The sequence below is a fragment of the Puma concolor genome, chromosome A1 (assembly GCF_028749965.1).
Source record: "Puma concolor isolate L17-30 chromosome A1, mPumCon1.1.hap2, whole genome shotgun sequence".
NCBI classification, from domain to species: Eukaryota; Metazoa; Chordata; class Mammalia; order Carnivora; family Felidae; genus Puma; species Puma concolor.
In genome coordinates, this window is record NC_141667.1 from 119,878,976 (window position 1) to 119,901,107 (window position 22,132).

Genomic DNA, 22,132 nt, shown 5'->3' on the forward strand with positions numbered 1-22,132 from the left:
AGAGAGGTACTGCCTGGGGCATGGTCACGGAGAGTGGAAAAGCAGGGAGTGGACAAGAGATGAAGACGGAGGACCGGTGCATGACTGCTGATCTGGGAAAATAGAGTAGGTGGCTGCGTGGCATCATTTTTTCAACGCTCCCGCGCATGCGCACCGACAAGCACCGCAACAATCCACCCCAGTAGGCTAGCAGCGCCATCTAGGGGAGAGTGGAGCTGTTACACTGAGCCCTGCCCACTGGGCCAACTTCCGTATTCAGGAACACAAACCTCACCCCCAGCTTAATCTATGGACTATAAAGAGCTACATGGACTGACCTCTAGGGGAAAACAAAGCAATTTCAGTCCTACTTCAATCTGTTAGCAGGTTCATCCATTCAATTTTTTTTTCTCTCTTTCTCCTTTTTCTCTTTTACAATTCTTTTCTTTTTCTTGAATACAGAAAGAGAAAAAACTCATTTTTATTTTCAATTTTTATTAAAAATATCTGTCTTTAATTTTCATTACTATTTTTTACTTTTGTGTAAATGTTTTCAAATTCTACTTTACTTCCATCATTTTATTTTAGTCTACTTCAGTGTACTCACCTTTTCAAATTTTCAAACAGTTTCCTTTTTTCTTTTTCTTTTTTCTCTTTTTCATTTCTTTTCTTTTTCTTGAATGCAAAAAGAGAAAAACTTCATTTTTACTTCCAGTTTCTTTTAAAAATATTTTTATTTAATTTTTATTACTATATTTTTGCTTTTATGTAAATTTTTTCAAATTCTCTCTTACTCCCATCATTTTATTTCAGTCTACTACAGTGTATTCACTTTTTCAAATTTTCAAACGATTTTTTTTTGTCTTTTCCATTTTTCTTTTTTCTCTTTTTTCTCTTTTTTGTTTCTTTTTTCTTAAATAAAGAAAACAAAAAATTCATATTTATTTTTAATTTTTATTAAAAATATTTTTCTATATTTTTTTCTACTATATTCTCTACTTTTGTGTATTTTAGTCTACTTCAGTGTATTCATTATTTCAAATTCTCAAACGATTTCTTTATTTCCCCTCTCCCCCCTCCTTTTTTTTTTGTTTGTGTCTCTAATCTGTCAAACCACTTTCTACACCCAGACGAAAACACACCTGGGATCTAGCATTATCTATTCGATTTTTGTGTGTGTGTGTTTTTAATTATTATTTTAATATTTTTTTATTTTTAATTTTTTTAATTTCAATTTTTCTACCTCATTAATTCCTTTTCTCCCTTCAAAATGACAAAACGAAGGAATTCACCCCAAAAGAAAGAGCATGAAGAAACGACAGCCAGGGATTGAACCAACAGAGGCACAAGCAAGATGTCTGAACCAGAATTTAGAATCACGATAATAAGAATACTAGCTGGAGTCAAAAATAGATTAGAATCCCTTTCTGCAGAGATAAAAGACATAAAAAAATAGCCAGAATGAAATGAAAACTGCTATAACTGAGCTGCAATCACGGATGGATGCAGCGGCGGCAAGAATGGACAAGGCAGAACAGAGAATTAGTGATATAGAGGACAAACTTATAAAGAATAACGAAGCAGAGAAAAAAAGGGAGATTAAGGCAAAAGAGCACTATTTTAGAATTAGAGAAATCAGTGACTCATTAAAAAGGAACAACATCAGAATCATAGGGGTCCCAGAGGAGGAAGAGAGACAAATAGGGGTAGAAGGGTTATGTGAGCAAATCATAGCGGAGAACTTTCTTAACCTGGGGAAAGACACAGACATCAAAATCCAGGAAGCACAGAGGACTTCCATTAGATTCAACAAAACCTGATAATCAACAAGGCATATCATAGTCAAATTCTCAAAATACTCAGGCAAGGAGAGAATCATGAAAGCAGCAAGGGAAAAAAAGTCCCTAACCTACAAGGGAAGACAGATCAGGTTTGCAGCAGACCTATCCACAGAAACCTGTCAGGCCAGAAAGGAATGGTGGGATATATTCAGTGTGCTGAATCAGAAAAATAGGCAGCCAAGAACTCTTTATCCAGCAAGACTGTCATTCAAAATAGAAGGAAAGGTAAAAAGTTTCCCAGACAAACAAAAATTAAAGGAGTTTGTGACCACTAAACACAGTCCTGCAAGAAATATGAAGGGGGACTCTCTCAGGGGACAAAAGATGAAAAAAAATATATATGTATATATACCAAAAGCAACAAAAGCTTAGAAAGGACCAGAGAACACCACCAGAAACTCCAGCTCTACAAGCATCATAATGGCAATAAATTCATATCTTTCAGTACTCACCCAAACGTCAATGGACTCAATGCTCCTATCAAAAGACATAGGGTAACAGAATGAATAAGAAAACAAGACCCATTGATATGCTGTTTACAAGAGACCCACTTTAGACCTAAAGACCCCTACAGATTGAAAATAAGGGGGTGGAGAACCACCTATCATGAGAATGGTCAGCAAAAGAAAGCTGGAGTAGCATACTTCTATCAGACAATCTAGACTTTAAAATAAAGACTGTATCAAGAGATGCAGAAGGACATTATATCATAACCAAGGGGTCTATAGACCAAGAAGACCTAACAATTTTAAACATTTATGTGCCAAATGTGGCAGCACCCACATATATAAATCAATTAATCACAAACATAAAGAAACTCATCGATAATAATACCATGATAGTAGGAGACTTCAACACCCCCCTCACAGCAATGGACAGATCATCTAATCAAAAAATCAACAAGGAAACAATGGCTTTGAATGACACACTTGATCAGATGGACTTAACAGATATATTCAGAACATTTCATCCTAAAGCAGCAGAATATACATTCTTCTCCAGTGCACATGGAACATTCTCCAGAATAGACCATATACTGGGACACAAATCAGTCCTAAGTAAGCGCAAAATGATCGAGATCATACTGTGCATATTTTCAGACCACAATGCTATGAAACTCGAAATCAACCACAAGAAAAAATTTGGAAAGGTAACAAATACTTGGAGACTAAAGAATATCCTACCAAAGAATGAATGGGCTAACCAAGCAGTTAAAGAGGAAATTAAAAAGTATATGGAAGTCAATGAAAATGATAGCACCACAACCCAAAACCTCTGGGACACAGCAAAGGCAGTCATAAGAGGAAGGTATATAGCAATCCAGGCCTTCCTAAAGAAGGAAGAAAGATCTCAGATTCACAACCTAATCTTATGCCTTAAGGAGCTGGAAAAAGAACAGTAAAAACAAACCAAAAACCAGCAGAAGACAGGAAATAATAAACATTAGAACAGAAATTAATGCTATCAAAACCAAAAAAAAAAAAAAAAACAACCAAAACAGTAGAACAGATCAATGAAACCAGAAGCTGTTTCTTTGAAAGAATTAACAAAATTGATAAACCACTAGCCAGTTTGATCAAGAAGAAAAAGGAAAGGACCCAAATAAGTAAAATCAAGAAAGAAAGAGGAGAAATCACAACCAACACAACAGAAATAAAAACAATAATAAGAGAATATTATGAGCAATTATATGCCAACAAAATGGGCGATCTGGAAGAAATGGACAAATTCCTAGAAACATATACACTACCAAAACTGAAACGAGAAGAAATAGAAAATTGGACCAGACCCATAATCTGTAAGGAAATCGAATCAGTAATCAAAATTCTGCCAAAAAACAAGAGTCCAGGGCCAGATGGCTTCCCAGGGGAATTCTACCAAACATTTAAGGAAGAGTTAACACGTATTCTCTTGAAACTGTTCCAAAAAATAGAAATGGAAGGAAAACTTCCCAACTCTTTCTATGAAGCCAGCATTACCCTGATTCCAAAACCAGACACCCCACTAAAAAGGAGAACTATAGACCAATTTCCCTGATGAACATGGATGCAAAAATCCTCAACAAGATATTAGCCAACCGGCTCCAACAATACATTAGAAAAATTATTCACCAGGACCAAGTGGGATTTATACCTGGGATGCAGGGCTGGTTCAATATCTGCTAAACAATTAACGTGATTCATCACATCAATAAAAGAAAGGACAAGAACCATAATACCCTCTCAATAGATGCAGAGAAAGCATTTGACAAAATACGACATCCTTTCTTGATAAAAACCCTAAAGAAAGTAGGGATAGAAGGAGCATACCTAGAGATGATAAAAGCCATATAGAAGTGACCCAATGCTAATATCATCCTCAATGGGGAAAAACTGACAGCTTTCCCCCTAAGGTCAGGAACAAGACAGGGATGTCCACTTTCACTACTGTTATTCAACATAGTATTGGAAGTCTTAGCCTCTGCAATCAGACAATACAAAGAAATAAAAGGCATACAAATCGGTCAGGAGGAGGTCAAACTTTTACTCTTCGCAGATGACCTGATACTCTATATGGAATACCCAAAAGATTCCACCAAAAAACTGCTAGAACTGATTCATGAATTCAGCAAAGTCGCAGGATATAAAATCAATGCATAGAAATTGGCTGCATTCCTATACCAACAATGAAGCGACAGAAAGAGAAATCAAGGACTTGATCCCATTCACAGTTGCACCAAAAACCATAAAATACCTAGGAATAAATCTAACCAAAGAGGTGAAAAATCTATACACTGAAAACTATAGAAAGCTGATGAAAGAAATTGAAGAAGACACAAAAAAATGGGAAAAGATTCCATGCTTCTGGATAGGAAGAACAAATACTGTTAAAATGTCAATACCACCCAAAGCAATCTACATATTCAACATGATCCCTATCAAAGTAACACCAGCATTCTACACAGAGCTAGAGCAAATAATCCTAAAATTTTTACGGAACCAGAAAAGACTCCAAATAGCCAAAGCAATCTTGAAAAACAAAACCAAAGCAGGAGGCATCACAACCCCAGACTTCAAGCTATACTACAAAGCTGTTATTATCAAGACAGTATGGTACTGGCAGAAGAACAGACACTCAGATTAATGGAATAGAATTGAGAACCCAGAAACAGACCCACAAACGTATGGGCAACTAATCTTTGACAAAGCAGGAAAGAGTATCCAATGGAATAAAGACAGTCTCTGCATCAAGTGGTGCTGGGAAAACTGGACAGTGACATGCACAAGAATGAACCTGGACCACTTTCTTACACCATACACAAAAATAAACTCAAAGTGGATGAAAGAACTAAATGTAAGATAGGAAGCCATCAACATCCTCAAGGAGAAAGCAGGCAAAAACCTCTTTGATCTTGGCCGCAGCAACTTCTTACTCAACATGTCTCCAGAGGCAAGGGAAACAAAAGCAAAAATGAACTACTAGGACTTCATCAAAATAAAACGCTTCTGCACAGCGAAGGAAACAATCAGCAAAACTAGAAGGCAAGCTACAGAATGGGAGAAGATATTTGCAAACAACATATCAGATAAAGGGTTAGTATCCAAAATCTACAAAGAACTTATCAAAATCAACACCCAAAAAACAAATAATCCAGTGAAGAAATGGGCAGAAGACATGAATAGACCCTTCTCTAAAGAAGACATCCAGATGGCCAACCGACACATGAGAAAATGCTCAACATGACTCATCATCAGGGAAATAGAAATCAAAACCACAATGAGATATCACCTGATACCTGTCAGAATGGCTAACATTAACAACTCAGGCAACAACAGATGTTGGCGAGGATGTGGAGAAAGAGGATCTCTTTTGCATTGTTGATGGCAATGCAAGTTGGTGCAGCCACTCTGGAAAACAGTATGGAGGTTTCTCAAAAAACTAAAAATAGAACTACCTTAAGACCCAGCAATTGCACTACTAGGCATTTATCCAAGGAATACAGCTGTGCTGTTTCGAAGGGACACATGTACCCCCATGTTTATAGCAGCACTATCAACAACAGTCAAAGTATGGAAAGAGTCCAAATGTCCGTTGATGGATGAATGGATAAAGAAGTTGTGGTATATGTATATATATATATACACACACACACACACACACACACACACACACACACACACACACACAATGGAGTATTACTCGGCAATCAAAAAGAATGAAATCTTGCCATTTGCAACTATGTGGATGGAACTGGAGGGTATTAAGCTAAGTAAAATTAGTCAGAGAAACAAAAATCATATGACTTCACTCATATGAGGACTTTAAGAGACAAAACAGATGAACATAAGGGAAGGGAAACAAAAATAATATAAAAACAGGGAGGGAGACAAAAGAGACTCATAAATATGGAAAACAAACTGAGGGTTGCTGGAGCGGTTATGGGAGGGGGGATGGGCTAAATGGGTAAGGGGCATTAAGGAATCTACTGAAATCATTGGTTCACTATACACTAACTAATTTGGATGTAAATTTTAAAAAATAAAAAGTAAAGTAAAAAAAACAATTTGGTAATGACTAGGGTTGTAAATCCTCTATACACTACTCAGTGCACCGCATTTATTCATATTCTTTTAATTCTCAGGAAGATTTTCCTAAGATACAGATAAGTGGGTAGAAAGTGGATGGAAGGAAGGCTGTGTACTTGGAGCCTGGGGCATGGCTGTGACACCTGCCGTATGGCCTTGTCTCTGTCTCATCTTCTCTCTGGCTTGTTAAGTGCAGGAGATGAGCTCAGTGATCTATGAGCAAATGAGCGTGTGTGTGTGTGTGTGTGTGTGTGTGTGTGTGTGTGTGTGTGTGGTTATTAAGAAGATATCAGAAACTAATGATACACTTTTCTGGGATTTTTCAAGGTTGAAGAGAAAGTGCTTAGGGTACCTGGAGTTGATTTTGTTTGTTCCAAGTGCACTGCTCATTAAGTCCTTATGGACTCAAGGATGGATTGATGGAAGACGTTTGCTCAAACCTCCCTGCTTAGGATGTCAGTATCATTTGTTTTCTTACTCACAAGCAACAAAACTAATTTTAGCCTAACTAAGTGAAAGGAATCTTTCAGAAGGTTTACCGGGGGCCTACAGAATCCAAAAGAGGTTGGAGGTTCAGACCTGAGGATGAGGGGGAACAAAGAGTAGGGGAGAGCTTGCAAAAGGGAAGCAGGCAATAGTTCTGTCACTTGAAAAGCTGAGTCAGGACCAACCTGTGGCTGCATCCACTTTGTAACGAAAACCTCCATATGTTTTCACTCTTAGGTGGATCCTGAGAAACTTAACAGAAAACCGTGGGGGAGGGGAAGGGGAAAAAGAAGTTAAAGAGGGACGGAGCCAAAACATAAGAGACTCTTAAAAACAGAACAAACTGAGGGTTGATGGAGGGTGGGAGGGAGGGGAAAGTGGGTGATGGGCATTGAGGAGGGCACCTGTTGGGGTGAGGACTGGGTGTTGTATGGAAACCAATTTGACAAATTTCATATTTAAAAAAAAAGAACATGGTTTCAAAAAAAAAAAGAAAACCTCCAACCTATCTCTCTCCTCAGTCACTTACACAGGGGTCGGCAACCTGGTGAGAGTGCCTAGGGCAGTCCCAGTCTAGTAAGGAAACAAATCCATGCTAGTTATTTTATTTTTTAATAGTTTTTAAAGTTTATTTATTAATTTTGGGGCTCTTGGGTGGCTCAGTCAGTTAAGCCTCAAACTTTGGCTCAGGTCATGATCTCACATCTTGTGAGTTTGAGCCCCATGTCCGGCTCTGTGCTGACAGTTCAGAGCCTGGAGCCTGCTTTTGATTCTGCGTCTCCCTCTCTCTCTGCCCCTCCTTGATAATGCTCTGTCTCTCTCTCTGTCTCTCTCTCTCTCTCTCAAAAATAAATAAACATTAAAAAAATTTAAAAATATCAAAAAAAAGTTTATTTGTTTATTTTGAGAGAAATAGAGAGAGCATGAACAGGGGAGGGGCAGAATCCCAAGCAGGCTCTGCAGGGTCCATGAAGAGCCCAATGTGGGGCTCGAACTCACAAAACTGTGAGAGCATGATCTGAGCTGAAATCCAGAGGTGGATGCTTAACTGTTTGAGCCATCCAGGCACCCCCATGCTAGTTATTTTAACAGAGAGGCTTTAATGTAGGGAAGCTGGAGGATATACAGTAGTGAAAATGAACACAACACAGTACCTCCAGGAAGAAGCTGAACTGCCTATGACCAGAGAATGAGAAAAAGTTGGTGTCATCAGACTAGAAGCTTGGAAAAGAAGCACGGAGGAGCAGAGGTCCAGGCCTTTGAGGGGAGGACCTTAGCCAGCTGCCACCTCTCTCTCTAGAGTTAGTGAAAGATCCTCATAGGGCTGGATGCAACCCCAGAAGGTTAGGAGCTGCCTGGATGGTACCTCTGAGGGAGTGAGAGGAGGTGCTTCTAGGACTGTGGAGAGAAGCTGGAGAGGAACCAGGTGATGTTGGTATGTATGGCCAGGATGCTGAAGGGAGAGCATGTGTATGAAGAAGAGCATGTGGCTTTTCCCTTCCTCCTGCTGTTCAGTTTCCTTGTGGGCAGAATCAGTCAGGAAGCCACCTGACCAATGGGGAAGTGCGGTCTACAAAGTCTGAGGTCCAGTAGTACAAAGCAGGGTAAACAAGTGAGTTTGGAGCTAAGTTGGTGGTCTGAGAACCTGCAGAGATTGCACTGCATTGCCAGAACTTAGGTCAAGTGCTTGCCCCCCTGGCTTGCTGGGACAGGGATACTGAGGATCGACCTTTTTCTTCTTTCATTGAAAATGGGTTCCTGGAATTGTTTCCCCAATACTACACCCATGGGCTGGAAGTAATTCTCTGTGAGGAAATACAGGCAATATAGACAGAATGAATGGATGCTGGAGAGGAAAAATGCAAGTTTCTACTGTGTAGATATCTTTAGTAAGAGAAGTCTTGGTGGAGTACTGATGAATGTTGGTATCATTTTCCATTCTGCATAAATATATGGAATTGACCCTTACTGTCCTTTTACAGCATTAAAGCTGGTTATTTATGTCAGGCCACAAATTGCAGATGCCCTGTTTAGATGGGGATTATAAATCCTCTGCATTGAACTTTAATTGGGGCCAGATAAAGAAAAAAGTTTGGGGTTATTTTCTTCCATGGTTTGGAGATTTATATAGGGTACTTAGAACCTGTTTATCTCGACAGACAGAGAGATAGTGGTTTAAATGGATTTTCATGCTTGTGGCTTGGAAACACAAAGCCCTATGCAGCTTGTTGTTTGTTTTGCAAATCCTTATCACATCCAAATTATTGTTTGTGGAAGGAGGGAGGAAAACAGCTTATAGCAGCCTCCCCCATCTCTCTATTTTATGCCCAAAGAGATAGACACAAACATGTAATAGATCTGCATTTGGAGGAATTCAATGCATATAATTAGTGCACCACCAGCTTTGAATTTCTTGAAATTAAGAACATTGATTCTTCACTGAAATGGAAGTTCCTTGTGGATACTTTATTCCTTTTATTCTCGTTTTTCTGAAACAACTCGAGCCCATTTTCCAAGGCAGGTTTTTCACTTATGTTTTATGCTGCTTGACTCAGAAGACTTATATGGGCAGTTCCTTAAAATTAAAAGCTCTCATGGATTTCTTCAAGGGTGGTTACAAAGAATGATCGACTGGCTTGACGAGAGCAGCCAAAAGGAAGGTCAGTTGTCAGTCTTGCACATAAATTTGTTACTTGAAAAATGCTGGAAAAAAAGTCAAAATTGTCAACAGTCTACTTAAAAACATATATATCAATTAAGTGAAATCTTTTCCCCTCAGAAATAAATTTGTTAGTATTACAAAATGCCTATATGCACATCCACACATTACATACATATATGCAAAATACAACTATGAGGTACATATTAGTCTGAAATTATATTTTTCAGAGAATATTATGTCAGAATATTTTCTTGGTCATCACATATGGACTACCCTCTATTTTACACAGCACAATTTTTATCATTTAACTCCATCCCATTGGTGGACATTAAGACTGTACTCTTATTTTTCACTACCAAAAAGAATGCCACTGTGGAAATCCTTGTACGTCTGCCTTTACATATTTGTGTTAAAGTCTCTGTTAGATGGATATGGTATCGCTGGTCTTTTGCAAAGCAACCTCGTTCGGAATCCTGTCTTGCATTTAGTTGTCTATCCATTCTCATTTAATCTGGAATCATTTTTCAGACTATATTAATGGCGTTGACACTTTTGAAACTACAGGAGACCATTGGCTGATTGCTTTTTGCCTTACACTTATTTCTTACTGTGTTTTATTCTGAGAAGGTACCAAAAGAGGCTCTCTGGGCCATGACGTTAGGGAAGTGATGTTCAACATCAGGTGCACATGAGAACCTCTTGAAGATACTTAAAAACAAAAAAACAAAACAAAACAACAACAAAAAAAAACCTTTTCCTGGGCTCCGTTCCTAGAGTCTGATTTAATTGTTCTCAGGTGGGGCTAGTGTACCTGTATTTTTGAACATCGCCCTAGTGATTCCATTGAGCACCCTGGACTGGGAACTGCTGGATTACATATGGATAAGAGCAGCTGCATAATCTGTGAGCCCCAGAGCAGAATGGAAATGACAGATCCCTAGTTCAAAAATTATTAAGACTTTAAGATGATGACATCAAACTGTTTAGCCGAGTGTGGGGTTCTAAGAATGGCACCCCATGTGACTGCCTAGCATGCACACCTATGCAGCCAGACCTCGGTATACCACATTTTGTAGAAGCAAGAAAGCCATGTAAATCAAAGATTTGAGGGAATGATGCCATGAGAAAGGAGAGCAGAGACGTGAAGAGGGATCTGCGTGCTCCGTTGCATTCCCAGCTCTCTTGCATTTAGATATGGCTGTGTCATCAGACCTGGACATTGGACAATGGGCAGGTAGGGGGAAGAACAAATCTGAAGTCTCCAGGCGCTCTCTGAAGCCTCGGTCTGAGATGAAAGTGTCACAAGATGGTGCTCCTTGCATCGGTGAGGATCCCTGGGTGAACGTGGTAAGCAGAACTCCCCGGTAACTCCAATTGGCTATGTATAGGGAACAAGAAATAAATCTTGGTTATACTAAGCCCCTGGAATTTGTTACAGCTGCACAGCCCAGCCTATTCTGACAAGCATAGAAAGGTGCAAATCAAATGCCGTGGGATCTCAGAGGAGTGAGAGCTGATTTCTTGCTGTAGCTATTGGACAAAGTTTCACAGAAGGTGATACTTACAAAATAGGATGGACAGGATTTGCAAATGTAGAGTTGGGAAGACAAAGATTGTATTAGTTAACTACTGTTACGTGGAAAACCACCTCTAAACTTAGCAGCTGCCATATGTTATTTCTCATAAGACAATGGGCCAGCTATGTGGTTCTGCTCTTGTGGGCTGGACTCTGCTAATGCATGCTGGGGTCTCTTAAGCATCAATGAACAGCTGCTGAGGTAGCTGGAGGCTGGCTGGTTTAGGTTGGCTTTATTCATGTGTCTGCAGGTTGGCTGGCTCTTGAGTGTTATACCTTGTCTCCCCATCAACATAGTCTGTTGTGCCCCAGTGGGCCCACCCAGGCTTGCATATATGGTGCACAAATGGTGGCAGGATCCCAAAAGAGAGAGTGGAAGCATGTAAGGCCTCTTTGGCCCTATGCTTAAGACTAGCACATTATCACTTGCACCCTGTTCTATTTGTCAATGGAAGTCACAAAGTCAGCTTAGATTACAAACCTGGGGAAAAAAAATCTCCACTTATGATTTTTTTAATTAAAAAAATCTTTTTTGATGTTTTTTTTGTTTTTGAAAGAGAGAGAGAGCATGAGCAGGGGAGGGGCAGAGAGAGAGGGAGACACAGAATCCGAAGCAGGCTCCAGGGTGTCAGCACAGAGCCTGATGCAGGGCTCAAACTCACAGACTGTGAGATCATGACCTGAGCAGAAGTTAGACACTTAACCGACTGAGCCATTCAGGTGCCCCTAGTCTCCACTTCTTGATCTCCTTTTTCTGGCCTTTGGAAGGTGTTCAATATCTGTGGAATGAATGTATAAAGAGTGGACTGGATTGCCTGGATAACAGTTCTTTGGAGCCTAGTCCTCTGACTTCTTTATACTGTCTCTGAAAGTCATCTCATCCTATACTCCCAACTGTGGGACTCCAGCCTACGTCTCTTCCATGAAGTTTCTCCTGTAATACTAATGGTCTGCCTCATATGTCAATTAACTCTAGTATGAGCATCTTGTACTTAACGTGTGCACACCTGTTCTCTTTATATTCTTCTCCCCTAAATGTGCTTCTCCCCCAGTTTTTCCCATTTCAGTCATTGGTAGCCCAGCTGTTCCAATTGCTCAGGCCATAAACCTTGGAGTCATCTTGGTGTCTCTTCTTTCTGTCATACTCCATGTTGAGTCCATCAGCAAGCGTCGTTAGCTCTAGTATCTCTACATGTCTGGAATACAATTACTTCTCACTCTCTCTACCACTGTTACTGGGTCCACGTCATCGTAATGTGTTTGCCTTGTTTATTGCAACAGCCTTTCCTCTTGTGAAAGGACTTACAAGGCCCTAGAGGAACTGGTCTTCTGTCTCCAGTTGCCCTCATTTCCAACTACTCTCCTGCTCACGTTCCCTGGGCTCCAACCATGCAGGCCTCCTCACTGCTCCTAGAACACACCCACACACACCTACCTCAAGGCCTTTAGTTTTGTGCTTTGGTCTGTCTCGACTGCCCTTTGTCCTGATACCTGCATGCCTCACTCTCTTATCTTCTTCAAGTGTCTTCCTTGGATGTCACCTTCTTTCTGATGAGGATGTTCTAGACTGCGTACTTAAACAGCCCTGCCCAGAAAGCTGTCTACCCTCCACTCTGTACTTTTATTTCTTCATAGTCTTTCCAAACTTTGACCGGTTCCCCATTTGCCTCTTTGGGTATCATTTCATTCTTCTCACTGGAACATACATTATAGGCAGACTGGAACTTTTTTTGTTACTCACCCTATCTCCAGAGCCTAGAAATCTTCGACATATTTTCTAAATCATTGTATGAATAGAGTTTGAGATGCTTACAGTGGATGACAGATTGGATGAGATAATCTTTAAGGTTAGTGTAACAAATAGTCTATGATGCCAATGGGAGTTGAAATAGAACTGTTCTAGAGTTCTTTTGGAGATCCACTGGCATCTAGCATCACTATTGTCCCCTCCAATCTGTTCTCTTTACTAGTGCCTGCATCTGATGATTTCCTATCTCCCCTCTTCTCCTGCTTAACATTTTTTCCTCCTTCAGATCTAAGCTCAATGGTCATCTCCTTTAATTTTCTACCTACACTCTCCTTACATTTACTATTTCATTATGGCATTGTGATAATTGTGACAATTAGAAAAAAATTGTATTTTTTGGTGAGATTGTTTTTTATAGATTTCTCTCCAATGAGGCTGGAAGCTCTATGAGTCTGGTTCGTTCTGTTCATTAGTTCATCAGTGCATCCACAGAGTCTAGAACACGGCCTCATTCACAGCAAGCACTGAATGCCTTCCAGGGACTGAATATGGGATTGAATGAATGAATCTGCCTTCCCCAGATCTTAGTGTTCTCTGATGACTGATTCTGCTTCTCCTGCCCCCAATTAATTCCAAGGGGGATATTTAAAAACAGAAACCATCTTTGAAGCCCTTACTAGATCTCCATCTCAAAACAAAATATTGAGGCTCGGGTAAAGGGTTGAGAGGGGAGAGGAATCTTAAATCTCATTAATAAAAGGACTGTCACAGGAGTTTTTTGATAACACATTATATTAGAGGTTTAAAACTCACAGTTGGCCAGTTGTGAGGCTGTCACAAAGCAGGGCTTAGGGATTTTCTTGCAAGACAGTGTTGCACAGAAGCTCTGATCTTGGCAAACTCTTCTTGGGAGGCAGTGTCATCTGTTAACACCCCAGGAGCAATTAAATTTATTTAACAAAAACAGAGTGGTGTTTGTAAAATAGCTGGAAAGAATCCATGGGGTACATTGAAATTGATTTTAAAGTAGGTCAGAGCTGTTCTGTACCTAGCCCAATTATGATATGTAGGCAAGCAAATTCAGTTACCTAGTGATTTGACTTAGGAGAAAGAAAAAAAAAAAAAGCTCCAGCAGTAGGTAAACTGCATGTCTTTGGAAACCTCCAGGTATGAGATCCTACCACAGCATCTTAGAATCCTGGAGCCCTAGGTGGGAACAAAGGGCCAAATTTACCTTCTTCCCTCCCAGTCTTCTCTTTCTGCATCTTCTTTCTGTCCCATGCAGTACAGTGGACCGGGAGCCCTGAAGTCAACAGATCTGGGTTCAAATACTGCCTTTGCCACTTAACCAGCTGTGTGATCTTCAACAAGTGATTTCACCTCTCTGAGTCATTATTTCCTCACCTGTAAAAGAACAATCTCAGGAAGAGTGAGGGCATGTAGACTTTCATGAGAATTGAACAATGGGTGCAGATGGCTTAGGTTATACCTGATGTGTAGAAAATGCACCACAAATGCTGATAATTGTCCTTATCAGGAATGTTCCCTCTGCATTACACATGAGAAAGAAATGAGTAACCACGATCCTTCCTCAATGTCAGGCTTTCCTGGGGCATTTCTCCCAGGAGTCAGATCCTGATTCTGTAGCTCCTTAGGCATTCGATTCATGTTAGAACGCTTGCCATTTAATATGTGGCTGAAAGTCGTTTTTGTTCAGAGAACTCTCCACTCCTCTCCGTTCCCTGTCTTTTCCTCACTGAAATGAAAATTTAATGTCTGAAGGAAATGTCAGTTATTTCTATATTGATCTTGAGGGACAACTTATTTCTGTTTTAGAGAGCATAGATGTTTGGGCTGGACATCACCAAGAGACGGGAGAGGGAGAAGCAACCCTGCAGGCAAACCACAGGATGGGCGTAAAAATGGATTTTATTTCTCTCCTCTCATCTACCAGCTCTCCTGGTTCAGACAGTGGCCTTGTCTTTTCTCAGGGGGATGGTGAGGGAAAACAATCAGCGCACTGGATTCAGAGAAGGAAGAAAGGAGGAGTGGGTGGGACTTGCTTTGAGCTCCAGGTAAAATAATAATGAGGACAGTGATGAGGGAGCTGCTAGGTGCCTGGAGTGTCTGTGTCTGGTCTCCAAGGAAGGCTGGGCAGAGGCTGGACGGCAGAGTTTGTTTTTTAAACGTTTGCTGAATGACTGCTGCAAACATCTCAGGCATAGGAGAATTAGCCTGCGGCTTGGTATCAGAGATTAGGATTCAAGTATTCAGTCTTTCATTCATTAATTCAGCAAATATGCACCGAAGACCCACTACACGCCAGCCACTTTTCTAGACACTTGAAACTACCACAAAGAAGAAGACAGACAAGTTTCCTGCTTTCACAGAGCCGGAACCAGGAGGAACCAGGCACTGAGGATTCTGAGGGGTTCTATTCCAGAGGTATGCTGGATGATGGGGCAGGTTTTCAAAGCGGTGTGAAGGTCTACCTTTCCCCATGTCGGTCGTGGAAGTGTATCCCCTTGATACCCTGATTGACAGAAGCCAATCAAATGTAAGCCAATATTTTGTAGGAATTGTATTTGGAAACATGTCTCACAAGTAGTTGAATTTTGTGTAGCTGGGGATTTTGAATCATGGAAATTTCCTTCTCTATTCAAACAGTCAAGTCTTCCAGTATGTTGTCCGCCTTTCTCTCCAGCCTGTTGTCCAGCTGGAGAGGAGGGAATATGGATGTATTTTTGATGCTTAACCCTCCCATCCTAAAAACAAAACAAAACAAAACAAAAACCAGAGAGCTTAAGAGAGGTATAAGAGGCTGAATTCTCCAGGTTAAGAATAAAGAAGTTATGTTTCCCCTTTATTTTCTTAGAGCTTTATTTTAGAAAACTTGTAATGTTGCGAAAAGCTGTAACTCAAATTCTTTCTCTGACCTTTGACAGGTAAATCTTTTAAAAGTCCTCTTGGCGGTATTATGACCTATGACCGAGGATGGTCTTTCTCAGGGACCTCGGAAGCACTCCTTTGAAATGTTGACATCAGGGAGGTCACGTCTTATTGCCCAGTTTCTGTGGGGGCCTGACCTCGGGGGGCACCAGCTCCAAATTGCAAGCCCACCTCCTGTCATACAGATGCGCGCTGTTTATTTTTCCTTTGTGTAAAGGTAATTAGCTGACACAGGTGGTCACCCCAGTTACCAGGTGAATTTAGGATGAGCTTTGTGTGACAAGAGATGCTGTCAAGTCCTCTGACTTGGATATAATGGGCTGTATCTGCTTGCCTGTATGGAAAGGTGAGATTTCTTTCTGTTTTATCTTAGTGGCTTGCCTGTGCAACACATTACATTCATATTTAATGCTCATTCAGTAATAAAATTCTTGTCTTGATCTTCCAACTTTGTGGAGAGGTTAGAAGAATATTTTTTTTTTTTTAATTTTTTTTCAACGTTTTTTATTTATTTTTGGGACAGAGAGAGACAGAGCATGAACGGGGAAGGGGCAGAGAGAGAGGGAGACACAGAATGGGAAGCAGGCTCCAGGCTCTGAGCCATCAGCCCAGAGCCCGACGCGGGGCTCGAACTCACGGACCGCGAGATCGTGACCTGGCTGAAGTCGGACGCTTAACCGACTGCGCCACCCAGGCGCCCCTAGAAGAATATTTTTTGATTATACTCTTCAATCATAGCAAACATACCTCCATTCTAGGGGTTTCCCAACTGGATTGCAATCCCATCTTTTAACCAGAGATCTTCTGGGGCACCTGGGTGGCCCAGGTGGTTAAGCATCAGACTCTTGGTTGCAGCTCAGGTCACGATCTCACGGTTTGTGAGTTTGAGCCCCACAAAGGGCTCTACGCTGTCAGTGTGGAGCCTGCTTGGGATTCTCTCTCTCTCTTCCTCTCTCTATGGCCCTCCCGCCCTTGTACTCTGTCTCTCTGTCTCTGTCTCTCTCTCAAAAAAATAATGATAATAAATAAACTTAAAAAAATTAGCCAGAGAGCGTTCGTGATTTTGTGCAAGTTTGACATAGAGTGGTTTGTTAGCTTTTTTTTTTTCAAGTTGTTGACCCTTTCTTCAAATGAAATTTTACGTGGAGACTCCATGCATTAACCTGAAAAGAGTTGATGGTGCGAACAAGGGCTGCAGGTTCTCAACCCTGAGTCCTGCCTCCACTCTACCCCCTCCCTCTGCATCCACTGGTAGATGACTGGGGGAGACCTGAGAAGCACTGCAGAGCATGGCGGTTACAAAATCCCACCACATATCTCTCTGCCCCTCATGCCTTCAGCTCGCCTTTATAGTTCCATTGCTTCACCTTCAATAGGTTTCTCACTTAACCTGGAAACTATTTGATCCAAACTACAACCTGTGTGCTCCTGGACTGGGTATGAATGCCTTCCGTTCTGCATCACAGGTAGGTCTCACACCAACCTTGTGCAATAGATTTTTATTATCATTCCCATGTGACACACGAGGAAACAGAGGCAGAGAGAAGCAGAGTGATATGCAAATTATCTTGCCCACACCTTTCTTCCTGCAGTCTCTGTACTGTATCGTAATTGTGGGTCCATTTGCCTGCCTGTCCTACTATACCTTGTGCTCCTTGAGGGCAGGGACCCATTTCCTTAGGTCTAGTTTGACTGGCATGGTGCTGGATGTGCCCTAAATATTCATGGAATAAAAAAATGTGCATGCGGCAGGAGAAAAGGCAAAGCTGAGAAGAAGATCCTACCTGTTTGGTCCTAGAATCTCTGTTCCTTGTTCTGTCCTTTTAAAGGGCAGCTCTGAAGCTGATGCCTGAGCTGGTGGAGGTGCATGGACTGTGGGAAGAGCAAAATAAGCTGTCTTTCTTACATAAGTTAAAGCTGATGTATCATGTACTCTCACCATTCCGTGTTTGCTCTATTACTCAGAGTGAAGGAGTCCCCCACTCAGTAGTGGAAAAGGATGGTGTGCTGAAATTTACATTTACTTTATCCAGCCAGGCTTCGGAAATCATCGAAGAACTAGGTGTCATCGCTGGTATTGGATTCCCTTCAAATCAGGGTGGCTGCCATCTACAAACGAGACAGTTGGGTACACACATTTCTCTCAGTGTTAATGCGGTGTCAGTTTAAAGAACCAACCTTTTTCTGGGAGAAGAGGCACTGTCCTAATAAAAGGGATCTAGAACAATTTGGCTTCCCTGGGAGCTAACATTGACTGTTACAAAGATGTGACCACTTGAGGAGTTACTCCTTCGGGTGAGACAAGATATTGAGGGCAGGTTTGGGGTCTGATGGGCTGCGGTAGAATCTTGGATCTCCCTACTCATCATTTGAATGACACTGGTAATGTACCTGACCTTGGAGAGCTTCAGTTTTCCCTTCTGTAAAACGGGCATGTTTCACCCATGTCATAGAGTAGGTGAGAGAATTAACATACAATGAGGCATGTGAAGGGTTCAGCACAGGATGTGGCTCATAGCAAATTTGACATGAGGCTTGTTGGCTTTTGCCCATTAGTCCTGAGTGAAGATGCTTTGTGTCTAGGCAGAGGAACTGGGCGGGCATTCCTGTCATGACCAAGGGCATTCCCACTGCAGTGAGGAGTGGGACCAGCACAAGGAGAGCCCCGGCCAACACCCCCTTCCTCACATTTGCCACTGTGCATGGACAAACGAGCACACTAGCATGTGCCCTTTTGTCACAGACTAGGGGTCCAGAGTTTTCTTGTCCACCAAGAGAGCAAACGCAGCATTCAATACGACAAAGAATAAAGGGCAGGAGGAGACAAGAGCCCCAAACAAAGCTTTTGTCTCTGTATTTATTGAGCTCACAAGATATTGCCCACGTGGTGAATGTGAAGAAAACAAGATCTTACACACATGAAGGTGGAGAAAACAATCAGATAATCATTAACTTGTGTGTGTTAGAAGCAAAGGGTCTGGGGGGGCAAGTGGAGTTTGTGAAATTGGCGTCAGATGGAAAGTAATTTCCTGCAGGTGATATAACAAGTTACTCGTGATCCCATTACAACATCTTGCTAGCTAACCTCGGGCATTTTGGCCCCGTGGCGGTAGCTTCCCGCCCTCAGCTTTCCTCTAACCGGTTAATATAAGTAGAACTTATTTCCCCACACCCTTTGAAAGGCTACTTGCAAAGCTGTGGGCTTTTCCTTATAATCGCAAAGAGGAGAAAGGATATTTTGTGTCCACCTTAGATGGGTTTGGTTCTCCAGTGACTTCTCATGGTGTTTGGACCTTTGGGGATTTCCTCTCATTTGTAGCCACTTGGGAAAGCTCCGCCTTCAGGGGAAGAGTTTTAAACTAGAAAGAGCATGTGTGGGCGTAAGATCCAAATCGTAGCTCCGCCCGTTAATCCTAAGGTAGGTGCGGAGCAGTCTGTGTCTCTCTGTGCTCCAGTTCCCCCTTTTGCAAAATGATGAGAACAACCCTACGTCATAGTTTATAGGATCTGCATGGCCCAGCATGACCACTTTGAGTCTTTTGCAGTTCACTCACAGGTCCTAGAAAGGACTCACCTGCAGGAAGCCTGGATCAAACATCTGGTATGTACCCAAGCTCTTGTACCTTCTCCTTACATCCTGATCATCACCTTGGGCATCTGACCTTCAGTATGAACTTCCTCAGGCCAGACACCACGCTAAGCCCTGCCCATGCTTTATCTCCTATAATTCTGTCACAGACCCTATTATAATAGTAGATACTATTATCAATAATTAATAATAGCAGGCACTGTTATTATAATGATTGTGCAAGTGAGAAACGAAGAGAGAGGTTAAGGCCAAGGTCACACAGCCAGTGAGCACTAGAATAGTTTCAAAACAGGGAGGTCTGCTTCCAAGCACATAGTTTGCTATACTGAGCATTTTTGCTTGTTTGTTTGTTTTTCATGATTTTCCTGGGTCCCATTCAAATCAAATCTCAGATGTCCTGGCATAAACTCCGCTTTTGCCCTACATCTAAGTGCATCTTATTTTAGCGATAAACTGATTCTAAATAGTCAGAGAAGTACCTGGTCACCTCCATAAAATGAATTCTTAAGTATCTCTGCTCATAGCAAAATGTGGTGAGTCTTGATGAATTTACTCTGGAGACCAGGGAGCATGCAGCTTCTCATCTTTTTCCCACTTATGGGGAGTCTAGTTTTGGTAGGGGTACTTGAGAGAAGTTCTGTGCATCCTTAGGAAAGCCACTCAACCTCTCTGACATGCTCCTTGATTCTAGTTATAAGGTAGAGGTCTCAGGGTCTTTGCTTCCTTTGGGAGGGAAAGGCCTGGAAACCATCTCCTTCTCTGTTATAGGTGGTCCAAAGAAACAAAGCCAAATACTCTCCTTCTCAGAGAGTAGGTAGTGAAACTGAACATGTATGCAAAGGAGAATGAAAAATGCCTGTTATTTTCTGCAGGCTGGAGAATGATGTATGTTCCTGGGGGTAACCTACTACCTGGGAATTAGTCATTCCACATCGTGTTCTCTCTGCTGCTTGAAGTGCCTCATTTTAAAAATGTTAAGATTTTTTTCCCTCTCACTTAACTGTAGGAACATTAAATGCACAACTTTATCAAAATGACATAAGATATATGTTTCTGCCAACAGCAACAGGAGAGGATTAACAATTCAAATGGTAACGGGGAAAAGTTCTTTTCGAAATGTAGGAAGAAGGAAGTTTGATTGGGGATGCTGCTCTTTGCCCAGCCTAAAGCCTGTGATTACACATTCAGAGGCCCCTAGGTAGTTATGGAAAAGAAAGTTTTAGGTTATAAGGGGAAAAAGTTATATTTTATATGGTTTTGTTCTGCCTTCTTGAAATCAGGGCTACCTGTACACACTTGTCGACTGTACAACTGTGTAAGCAGATGTTTCAAAAATAATTCTCACTTATCTGTCTAAAGGCTGATGCCCGAATTTGGTCAGGGCTCCCACTTCTAGCCCTTATCAGACTCTGACACTCTAATCCAGTGAAAGGCCAGAAGACCAGCATTGAATGGAAATAGGGAAAGGGAAGTGATTGTGAGCGTGTAGATTTGTAGGAGACGAAGGGGTGGGAAAAAAAAAGATCGCCCTGTGGGGTTAACCGTGGCACGTTAGATAAAGGATGTCACCCATATGGCACATGGTCTCCCCCACCATTTGGCCAATAAAAAGAGGTGTTCGTGTTAGATCCAGTGAGAAATTTTTGAGGGAGAGAGTTGCTAAGTTTCTGGATGGAGTCACAGAATTGCCTTGGTTTTATAAGGAAGAGCATAGCATTTTGTAAAATTGAGTGTCCTTCTAACAGGATGAAGGAATGGATGTTTATATGTACCGGCCTACTTCCCACAACTCTATTTTCCTACCACCTTCCTAACCGGGAGTGTCTTCAACATTGTGTTTGTCCGTCTAGCCAGTCCAATCTCATTTTCCATCACTGCAGCCCACGAGGTGGCAACTAAGGCACAGACAATGAGGAGACTCAGGGGGATCCACACAACACTCTGTACACAATGAATAAGAGGGGAACCCCCCCACCCCCCTCAGGGGAAGAGGACAGAAATGGTGAACTTGACCCGGTACAGATGATTTGAGAGGAGGGGTGATTCTGGGTGCAATCTGGTGTTGGCCACTTGGATTAACCCTCTCCTTCCCTATCTCTGGACAGGCCAGTCTCCTAGTTGCTCAATGGAACACAGGCATGCCGTCTTCAGATTTATCAAGTGTTCTCTCACTCAAGGGCTTTGCACCTGCTGCTCCTTCTTCCTGGAACGTCTTTCCGTAAAATCTTACCATGACTACTTACTTCATGAGATTCAGGGCTGAGCTCAAATGTCACCTCCCAAGAAAGGACTTCCTTCATTATACTAAGTAAAAGGCCACAGTTTACTTACTATCACATTCATCTTGTTTATTTCCTTCTTGGTTTTCATCATTTTCTCAAATGACCTTGTTTATTTGTTGTTGCTTGTTTGACTATTGTTTCAATGCAAGTTCTATGGGAACAAGAACATTGTTCCTTGCTATATTCCCAGCGCCTAGAAAAGTGCCAGCTGCATAGAAGGAACAAAGTAAGTGTATGTTGAATTAATTAATAAACCCAGAGCACCATGGAGCACAACTTAAAAATCACCAAAGGGCTCCTGTCTTAACCTGGCTTCCGCTGAAAGCAGAGACTGGGGATAGACCGGTGTGCACATAGTTAATTTGGGAATGTGATTGTAGGGAGCAGGCATGAGAGGCAGGAGAATGAAAACGGAAAAAGGGAGGAAGGACACTAAAAAGGTATGTTAGTGATTTG